Source organism: Nothobranchius furzeri, chromosome 13 (genome assembly GCF_043380555.1).
Source record: "Nothobranchius furzeri strain GRZ-AD chromosome 13, NfurGRZ-RIMD1, whole genome shotgun sequence".
Lineage (NCBI taxonomy): Eukaryota > Metazoa > Chordata > Actinopteri > Cyprinodontiformes > Nothobranchiidae > Nothobranchius > Nothobranchius furzeri.
Genome location: NC_091753.1, coordinates 26,885,691 through 26,896,773, shown reverse-complemented (window position 1 = coordinate 26,896,773; position 11,083 = coordinate 26,885,691).

The following is an 11,083-nucleotide window of genomic DNA, read 5'->3' as shown; positions in this document are numbered from 1 at the left end:
CATTTGATGCAATTAACCAACTTGCCTACTAATTAACGCTATTGGCCAATGAGCTGTGAGCAAAGTTTGTTGCCTTGAAACAATTCAGCCTAACATAATAACAAATCTTTAAACAAAAACAAAAGAAAGTAAAAAAAATACATATGCATAAGCTCAAAAAAGTGAAACTGTCATTTTTATTTATTTATTTAGTTAGTTAGCTTTAGCCATTTTGGGGGTGTTTATGAATGTGGAAGAGACCCAGCATCCTGTGATGGCACTAATAACATCAAGAGATAATAAATAAGGTAATATTTAGGTAAATTTAACCCTTTACACGTGACCAGGACTCTGTGATCAATGTTTGGCAAGGGAAATCTTTTTTTTTTTTGCCATTTTTGGGGTGTTTATGATGATACACTAGACAGTATGAGTACAGTAACATCGACAGATAATACATAAAACCCTTATTTGGTCAATTTTAGCCTCCGTGAAAATCTGAGCGATTCAATCACTTTTTGGCAAGTAAAATGCCATTTTAGTTGTCTACAATTAAATCATCAGTGAAGAATTTAAAGATATTTTGAGGCGTTTCTTATAGGTAAACAGGAGGGTATAGTCTCTATTTGGCAAGTGACAATCTTAATTTTATGTGCTGAAGTGCTTTTATCTTGTTACTTTTAAATAGAGCAACGTAATGTATAGCAACTTACACAGTGTCATTAAAGCCAAAGCTTGATCAGTTTAAATACTATTTTTCAAGTAAAAATGTACCCCAAACTAACTGTGGCTCTATGTCAAGTGGACTAAAGAAAGGAAGGGAAAAAAAATCAAATCGCTGGAGAATTGTTTATTTACATTTATACGACGTTTACATTCAATACAGGGCGCCATTATTTATTTTTAGTATCAAGGCTGTAACATAAAGAAAGCCAGTTCTTACCACAATCCATCTTTCAATCGCAAATATTGCAAAAAGGATTAATATATCCTCATTGTGAACGTTTAAGACAAATAGCAACACTTAAAACAACTTCCGAACTGGAAAAACTAATATCCGCGATAAACATCTGTTTAAGCACCGGAAGAGGTTATCTCTGCTTTCTGAATGTCCATATTGCTAGATATGCTGAGTTTTAGGGCGAAATCCCGGGGAATTTCGTCTAGAAATGCAATTACCCTAACCCTGTGCGATCCCGCGGAGGCTAATCATTTTTTGGCAGCGAGTCGATTTATGGCACAACACCTGTTGCGGAAGCGCTGCGAAGCGCCGAGAAGCGAATCGCTCACGAAATTCGGCCGCTGCTCGCCGCTCCTCAGTTCAGATCAGACGCGCCCCAGTCGAGGCGCGCCTCGGCTCAGCTGTAGTTTTTCTTTTAAACACTTGGTGTCCTCCATTTCCTCTCTGCCTTTTCTCAGCTCTTTTCCTCTACGTTTGAGTGTGTGTGTGTGTGCGTGCGCGCGTGCGTGCGTGTGTGTGTGTGTGTGTGCGTGTGTGTGTGCCTGCTCTGTCTTCTCAATCCCCAGTGAGTCGTGGTGGATGGCTGCTTATACTGAGCCAGGATTCTCTGGAGTTTTCTTCCTGTTAAAAGGGAGTTTTCCTCTCCATTGCTGCTATATGCTTGGTTAGTATGAGGATTGCTGTAAAGTCACTGACACTAGTCAGTGACTTGATGCAATTTGCTGGGTTCCTTATATAGGAAACATTATTTCTGATTGGCTTAATGAACTGTGAATTGGAATGTTTATTATGTGAAGTGCCTTGAGATGACTCTTGTCATGATTTGGCGCTATATAAATAAACTTGAATTGAATTGAATTGAATGTGAAGTGCCTTGAGACGACTTGTCGTGATTTGGCGCTATATAAATAAAACTGAATTGAAATAGAATTGAATCCTAATTCCTGTGACATTTCCTTACTGTGCTTGACATTTTTGGTGGATCCAGTTGGTGTCTCACCAGAATGACAACAAATTCTCCTGTGTTACTGACAATGGACAGGGCCAATGGTTTACCACAATGCAATTACACACCCAAACTGTATGGAGAGCCAAACAACAAAACTCTGCCACTCTGCTTTCAGTGGGGGTTCCCTAAGCTCCTGATTTGTGATAATTTAGTTTTCATGGTTAGCTATTGTCTAAATTTAGACAGTTTTCTAAAAGATTACAAATAGCCAATGTGAACTGTAAGGATTTTAAAGTCAAGAAGACAATTAAAAATCACAAGAGGCTCTGCTGTTTACTGTATAAAAAACTAAGTTAAAATACAGCCACATTTTTAAATGGGAAACTTGGTTAATCTTTTACTCATAGCTTAATCAAAAAAGTAGGAAGATCAGCAAATAGCATGACTCATGATTTAGTTTCTCATTAGTTTAAGTAAATTCTGAATTTATTTCTTATAATAAACCCTTATAGCAACTATTATTGTCTCTGGGAATTCAAGAAAACCTTCCTAAAAGTGTAGGCCTTGCGTGAGCTTATTGGACCTGTAAAATGCTAAGATGATGCACAGTTGTGTTGCTGTGAGCCAATCAGAGGTGAGATGTTCAAAATCAGGAAATTAGACTCCAAATCCTGCTGTCTTCTGCTCCGCTCTCCTCTGGCTCACTTCTAGTTTCTGTAACAGAAGCGCCAGAGCGTTTTCTGGCAGATCGAATCACAAGGCATTGATTAATACTAGAGACCACTGCAAATGTGTTATAAAACAAACAATAAATAAATAAATAAATAAAACCGAGTGAACTTGGTTTTAAAGACGGTTTATAAATAGCAAGATTTCATTGAATAAGATCTTGTAATGATAAAACAAACTATCAGCTGGGCCTTTTATGGCTAATTTAGCATTGAATAACTCCGACATCTTCTCTGTTTTGAATTTTGGGCACCTGGTAGAAACAATAAAAGGTGACAAAGAGACATGCAAGACATGCAAAGTGTGTGAAAACACACTGTCATGCACAGCTGATAGCACAAAAATTATGCTAAATCATCTACCGTGCAGGAAATAAAATGCTAATTTATAGGTTCTGACAAGAAGAATAGGTTAGTTATTATTAGTTTTAGTATTATGCTAATGAAGATGTGTGGTAATTGACAGGACAAATTAAGATATTTATTGTAAAATTTTGCTTTGATTGGCATGTCTCTCTGTGTGTGTGTGTGTGTGCTGCTATAAAACAGGTGAATAGCAGAGAATCTGATTTTGTATTTCTACTCATATACTCGCATATATTCGTATTATTGGAGTTTTGCGGTAGCAATGCAGCCTCTAAATAAGGCTAAACAATAAATAAATAACTAATAATAATAATTAGTGAACGGCAGTGACGTCACTGAAATCACTGGCGGCTAGTTTCACTAAACGTCTGTAAAGGACCCCAGATAATACCAACAAAGCACATCCAAGATGCTCCCAACTAACAGGGGAATAGTGCTAGTGATTCATACCAAATCGTTGGCGAAATGAAAGAGTTCAGTGGCAGATAATGTCTTATTTAGAGGCTGCACTGCTGCTACAACAACTCCCATTATGGATATACACCAATCGGATATTTCAGCACCAAAGTTTTCTCAGTGAGTAAATAAATGAACTGCATAATAGAAATAAGGTCCATGTAACAAAAAACAAACAAAACAACAACTATAGTTTCTGTTTAATAATAATACAACATGTTTGCAATGCCCCTTTTAGTCAAGTTTGCACTAGACAGCACAGCCGCCTTGTGTACTCACCTTCATAGTTGTGCACATACTGGGATGTGTACTATTTGAATCCATTTCACCATTTGCTTTGTGGAGCCGCTGAAAAGGTGTCAACAACATGATGAATGCCATCAACTGAAATTTTTGGCTAATTCCCAAGGGATGTCACCGGATGCACCGTCCTTGTTGTTATCCCTGTGAAGGGGACAGGAAGTACCATGGCTCTCTGGAGTTCATCAACTAACGTTTGCTATCATGCACAGGGACCATTGTTGAAGCTAAACTTTCCATCCCTGTTTCCTCTGTCCTAAGTGAGTCTTTTCAGCTGCAGGAGACCAGTTCATTCTCTCGATGGAATTAACTGAAAGACCATCAACACCGAGGTTGCACACTTTTAAGTTTCACTAATTATTAGTAAAATATCATCTTGCGAAGGCAAAATAAGAGATCACGAAGTATAATGACCTGAATGCATGAATGCACTCTGGACTGACTATCAATCGGGTCAGAGCTAACCAGTTTCCTCAAACTGAGGTAATGCAAAGATCTGAAAACTGCTTAAAAAGATCTGAAGTATCACTTATGAAGAATGAATCCTCTGACCTTAACACTCCTGGAGATCTATAGTGTCAGTAGTTAGAAGAGACCCGCTGCCATAATAAAATATTATATCCTAATGGGTCTTTCTCAATTTAAATGAAAATAATGGTATCATAAGACTAATAAGGTTGTAACTGAATATTTTATTTGCAAATGAAAGAGTAATAACTCAAAAGTCGTAAAAATATACATTTTTTACTTGTGATATTTGCATGGATTGTTTTCATCAAATAAATGAAATAAAGAAAAATCCTTGATTTATAGAAAAACCAAAAAGAATGAATCAGAAAAAATAATAAGAAAACACATGACAGTAAATTTAACACAAACGTTTTACATTTCCCTTTACCATGCTGAGACTGCCCACCCCACCCCCACCCTGACATGGAAACAGCCAACCTCACCAACTCCTCACAGACCAGTGATGAGCGTAGCACACAAGAAAGTGCAAAGTACATGGATGAAAAAGAACAATACATAAAATAAAGCTTTAAATGTTTTTTGTGAATGTATTTACAAATTCAGATCTTCTTTAACTTTTATTTGATTACAAGTATATTACATCAAAGCAAAGCATTCCCATTCATCTGCTCAATCTTCTATGACATGCAGGTACCTTTGCCATCTGTTTGTCTTTCGTCTTGAGGTTGAATGAAGCCCCATCCATCTCCACTTTGTAAAGTAATAATACATCACATTCTCTTATACTGACTGAAAAACCACATGTTGCCCTGCTCAACAGCTTTATTCAGAAATAAAACTGCCTAATAGAAGGTAAAATACCATAGCTACATGAGATTCATACTCCTACCATGTACCGCAGGATAACCATTAACAGTTTAACTGCACCTTTGGGTGTTGATAACAAGACCATATGCAGTTCTGATGGATACTCTAAAAGGATCAGATGTGCCGGTGACACTGTGAGCTATGAGGTGTGTTAAGGTGTTCCTCCTACAATCACCTGACTGGCAAAAACGACTTCAGCCTAATGTGTTTGGGAGGAAAAATAAATAAAAAAGCACAAGTTTGTTGAGGCCACGGAGTGAGATGGAATGTGAGGGTTCATAAACTTGGGAATCTGCCACCTGAGACTTCCAGAAGCTAGAGAGCAAATCAAAAAGCTTGGAGTATTTTAACAGCTGGAAGACTCGCGTCCCATCCTCCACCTCCATTGCTACTTTCATCTGCTGAGGAGGGAATTTCAATGACAAGAGCCCACAGCCCTGGCTCAGAACCTAACCAGTTTTAACACTACTCATTCCTTCCACCATTCTTCTAGATTCCAATGTGGATAATAATAAAAAACACAAGTAAGAAATTGCCATCAAGATTAGGAGGCATGGCGGTGTGTGCTTTGCTGTATGTGCATGCAAGTGTGTGTGTTCTGTTACAGTAGCTGTGAGTGTGTATGTGCGTGGGTGTGTGTGTGTGTGTGTGTGCAGATATCCTCTGAGTGTTGACAGTCCTATTGTGTGCAGCTTTTGGTATCCTGGTTCCATCAGTCAGCCATAATACTTCCAGACATTCGATCCATCAAATTGATTCGGAAGGAGCAGAAATAACAGGGAAATCTATTTGGGCTTTTGTTTGTGCAAAGCGTGTGTTTGTGAGGCACGAACGCTTGTGTGTGTGTGTGTGTGTGTGTGTGTGTGTGTGTGTGTGTGTGTGTACACAGAGCACAAAATCATGCTCTTGTGTGCATTTCTTACATGATATTTATACCTGTTGATGTATATATGTACAGCTTGTACCTGTTTGCATTGCGTGCGTGCATGTGTGTGTGTGTGTGTGTGTGTGTGCCTTGAGATGCTGACAGTACACCCAGGGCCATTCTATTTTAAGAAACAGCAATACAGGATGGGAGTGTACAAGTAGCCTCCAGAGCTGATGATGATCGTTATGAATTATGGACGTTCTTTGTCTCAAGATGTCGCCCCCTCAAGCAAAACCATGTGTGCTGCCTGTGAAGCCAAATCCAGTAAAAAAAATAACAAAACACAACAAAAATAAATACTGCCCGTCTGCTGTCATGGACATTTAGGCAGAGGTTACTTTGCTTGACTGCACCCTTCTTACAAAGAAAGACACACTTCAAAATGTATGGGTGTGACCCTCGGGATAACACCAAATGTTCTCACACACGCACACACAGACACGCATGCACGCACATACACATTGACAAGCATGCAACCGTGCATGACTGCATACACAAACAGCTTTTCTGGTCAGATGTGAACCACTGTTGCTTGTTAAAAATAAAAGGCATTGTGTTTTTTCTTATTTGTAGATTCCCCTCGCAGTTTAGCTGTGTGTGAAATCTCATGTGTTCTGTCAAATCGAACAGCATGTGCTTACCAGGCAGATGGTGCAGATTTTAAACTGAAATGTGACCATATTTTCCTAAAGATAGACAATGGTCACGCTAAGCTACAAAATGAAAGTGTGGTGCGTTCTAGTTTTAATCCTCTGCTACTCATATAGGGTCCTGAGAATAAAGATCATTTGGTTATGAAACAATAAACCATGACATTGATGTGTTGGTGACAAATTAAAAGAATAAGCTGTTGGGCCAAACAGGAACCACTTGAGCCTTTTAATACATATGCTCTGTATTCATATGCTTTAATGAAGGGGAGGTTTATCAAATATGCTAGTATACAATTTCTCATCACTTATGGCCACCAAAACCTTTATCTACAGTATGATGCTTGTTCAATGGATGTGTTATCCCGAAAGAGTCAAATCCCATCAGAGTAGAAATACTTTAAAGGATAACAGTGGCCATTTACAACAACTTTCTGTAGCGTTGGAGTGTTGCATCCATTTATGACTTCCATCACACAAGATGAGGGCCCAGTAACTCTCTCTATGGCCTACACACCCGATTTAAGAAAGCAACCAACACTTCTACATATTTGGTACTTCCTACTGCATCCCTGAGATTCTGTCCTGCACCATCACATCTTACCATCCCAAAAAAGATGTGACTCAAAATGTTGCTAGTTGTACAATACAACCATTAAAAATTTTTTTTTAACATTGTGAAGAAAACGGTAGAAATGGCATGTTTGTAATTTGATTTCTGTAGATTATTCCAAGATCTTGAACCAAAAGCCCACAATGCGGGACAGAAATTGAGACCAATGCAGAAGTGAAATAAATTGCAGTTCCAGCCTCATCCACTAGGGGCTGGTGTCATAAGCGAGCAAATCCTCATTGACTCCCATGTTAAAAATACCAATTTCACAGCAGAAATAAACATGTTTAAAGCCTGGTACCAAAACATGTTTTTGGTTTAAATGATCTAGTTTACACTCATGACAACTCTGAGGGCGGTGAATTTTTTTCTCACTCTTCTGTTTAAGTGTATTAAAAGTCTAAAATTCTGTATAATTAATGAGCATCCGACCCACGTGACCGCAGAGCTAGCTCCGGGGAAAGGCGTTACTCTGAGCCTTGGTCTCGCCTGAAAACTGTTCAGTCATTTTTAGTCTCTCAACTTAGACCATTACTTGTGCCGTTTGTGCGTTGATTTTTGGATATTTTTTGTGCAATTGTTGGACAAAATTACTTGCTGTGGCATTAATTGCACTAATAGAGCATCCAAGGAGTCTCCACTTCATTTTTTTTGGTAAGTAAAATTATATTTATGTATTTTAGGTCACTGCCGAGCTGAGCTTAGATTTTAACATGTACTATTTAGCCATGAAATTTAAATGTAATAGGGTAAAACCCAGTGCATTTAACATAATGCTGCACTTTAGAAAATGGGTTGAAATACATGTTGGTGGAGCTGGGTTCCGACTATCGGCTTGTGGAGCTCTCGGGAGACCTCTGTTTTCCACCCGTTTCTCCCCTCCCCGCAGCTCTGCGCATCTCTGATCACCACGGCTCCTGTCTGCTGCGTGGGCTGCTGGCTAGTGGAGCTCTCGGATGGAAACTGATGTTTTCCTCCCGTTTCTCCCCTCCCCGCAGCTCGGCGCATCTCTATCTGATCACGGCTTCTGTCTGCTGTGCGGGCTGCCGGCTTGTGGAGCTCTCGGGAGACCTCTGTGTTCCACCCGGTTTTACCCAGCGGTCAGCCCGGCGTATCTCTGACTCAGAAGCTCTGGTGTCGTGCACAGTTAACTCCGGTTGTAGCTAGGTTGCTACCTCTGTTAGCTTAGCTCCCACCTCCGCGTTAGCTTTGGGTTAGCTTCAGGTTAGCTTGTGGCTAGTTCGACCAGGTGTCGTCAGTTGATCCCAGCCTTACAGCCCCTCCCTCAGCTCCACCTCTCTTCCCTTTTATGAAATTGTCTGGGCTTGACGGAACCTGTGACACGGTCAAAATGGCGGTGGTGGCCACCTCCCATTTCTCCTCAAAAACGTGTTTTTGGGGTCTATGGAAACCCATTGTCCATATATGTATATGTTGATGTCTTGAACCAACATTTGGATCCAAAACCCAATGCTGGGAGTTACAGTTCCATAAGTCAGCTATGTGCTCCCAAAACGATCCTACAACATATGCCCAAAAACTCGCCATATCCATATGGGCTCATCTTCTCCAGACCATGCTGGGATGCAGCTGCACCACAGAGGAGCAGGACTCACTGACACAACACTACACTGTGACTGAGTGATATCCAGTGCATGAAATCAGTGACCAGTTCCACTTATGCAAATCCTGCCATGCCAGTGCAAGGGAAGTCCCCATGCTCCATCAAAGACCCAAACAGGAAGCCAACATGATGGCCACCTTACTACAGAAGCTTTGTGCCTGCTAAAACCATTCACACCCTATCAAGTGTGATGGTGACCACTGCAAGCATTTCCTACAACCATACTCTTTGTCCAATTAGTCAGATTTTTGCTTCTTGCCGGGGGATAGCCGAAAACTACACATGTTTACATTTGAGATTCAGTTTTGTTTGCTTCTACAGACGAAGTTCATAAAACATTTCTTACTTTAAAAGAGAAACTAGGCAGTGCACGTAACGATAACTTAGCTTAGGCCCAACAAAATGAATAGTTTTTCTCTACACGTGAGCCTATAACATTCCACCATGTAAATTATTTGTGAATTATGAATGCTGATGAATGATGAAAATACCTTAGATGGCATCAGGAACATAAAAGCCACTTAGATGAAACTCCCTTTGGATTTCTGACTTGACTCTTTAGTTAGAAGGAAATTTCCCTCTTAAATACTCTTATTATTAAGTTGAATGACATCATGTGCATACATCTATCAGTATGTACAATATAAAACAAGACTGATTACAGAATGTACAGTACGTAGTCCTGTGGCGTGGGATTGCTTCCTCACCTTTCACTCCACTAGGTGCTTGGCAGCACCCAGGCATGTTTATCCACTTTGCACCTCTGTGCATTTCCTGGTGTTGACCCTCAAATTCTAACAGAGACTGAACCATCCGCTGAAGATAAGGACCCAGAAAGAAACCATCAAAATGAAGAGGGATTGCAAAGGCACGCTATGTAGGCTACTTGCCCATTTAAGTCAAAATGCAGGGGGCTCTCTGAGGGTGCGACAAATGGAAACACTTGCCCAGGCAAGTAATTTGATGAGGCAACAATCTTGCGCCACACCACAGTTATGGATCCAAGGAGAGCATTGACATTGACACCATACATACCCAAAGGTACTGAATTATCAAGGATTGCACTCATTATTTTTTCATTCTGACATATTGTTGTTATTTTTAATGTCATGGTCAGTTCTTTGTGTCTTAGCTTGATGCAGAACCATACAAGAGGCTGAAAACAATGAAAATCCACCATTTTCTACATCACACATTCATGGTTTCCAAATTTGGCTTCAGTTTGAAAACACAGCAGGTAAACAAAAGTGTTAAACAAATACCAACACTAACCCATCCAAAGGACTGGTGGCACTTCTATATATTGATGATTGGATACTTGGCTGTCTGTCACTCTGTACAACCTTCTTAGGGAGAAGAAGAAGCAGAGAGGGAAGAAAAGAAAACCCAGCTGGTCTAATAGATGCTTATTCCTATGTTTAAAGTATCGCTATAGGTCTAATACATATTAGTAAATTATTCAGGGAGAATATTTAGTACCAGAAAGGTTCAATGTAGATAGAGTATGGGAAGAGGGACTCCATTGATCTGAATTCACCCGTCAGTACCAAATCCTTGTAGGTGAAGCTCCCCCGACCAACTGATGAGGCAGATGAGCCACTCACAAGTCAGCTGAGTCAGTCTCAGGACAGCTGTGGTTCCTCCTGGGTTCCTTATGAGAGCACAAAAGACCGAGAGCACTGAGGCAGATGATGTGCATGCTGCACACCGTGTCTGTTCACATGGATGGGCACAGTCGCCCACGCCCGTGGGAGGCAAAGCGGTTTGTGGTTTTAGAGGGAACGCTAGAGGCAGCCAGACATGGGGGTGCAGAGGGACATGTATCAGAAAACCATTGTATCTAAAAAAAAAACTTTAAAAGTTCCACACACTTTCCCCCTTCTATCCTCTATTCTACATCAGGAACTGATGGTAACCAAAAGTTTGTCTCCGCTACATTGGGATTTCCTTAAGCATCCTGCTCTAACTTTCTTATTCTAACTCATTTTCTCCACTGCATGCCTAAGCATCTGATTTGATAAATAAATAAAAGCTCTTCTAGGGGGCATCTTCCACCTCATTGCACAAGGTGCTTCTTTGTGCCTTCTAAACTCAAAAGAAGGAACTCGGAAAGGAAGTTCTGCCTTTAGCCATGGGACACAAGCACTTTTTCCACCTCAGGTCTCTGCTCTGCTCTTTTCTTTGTTTTATG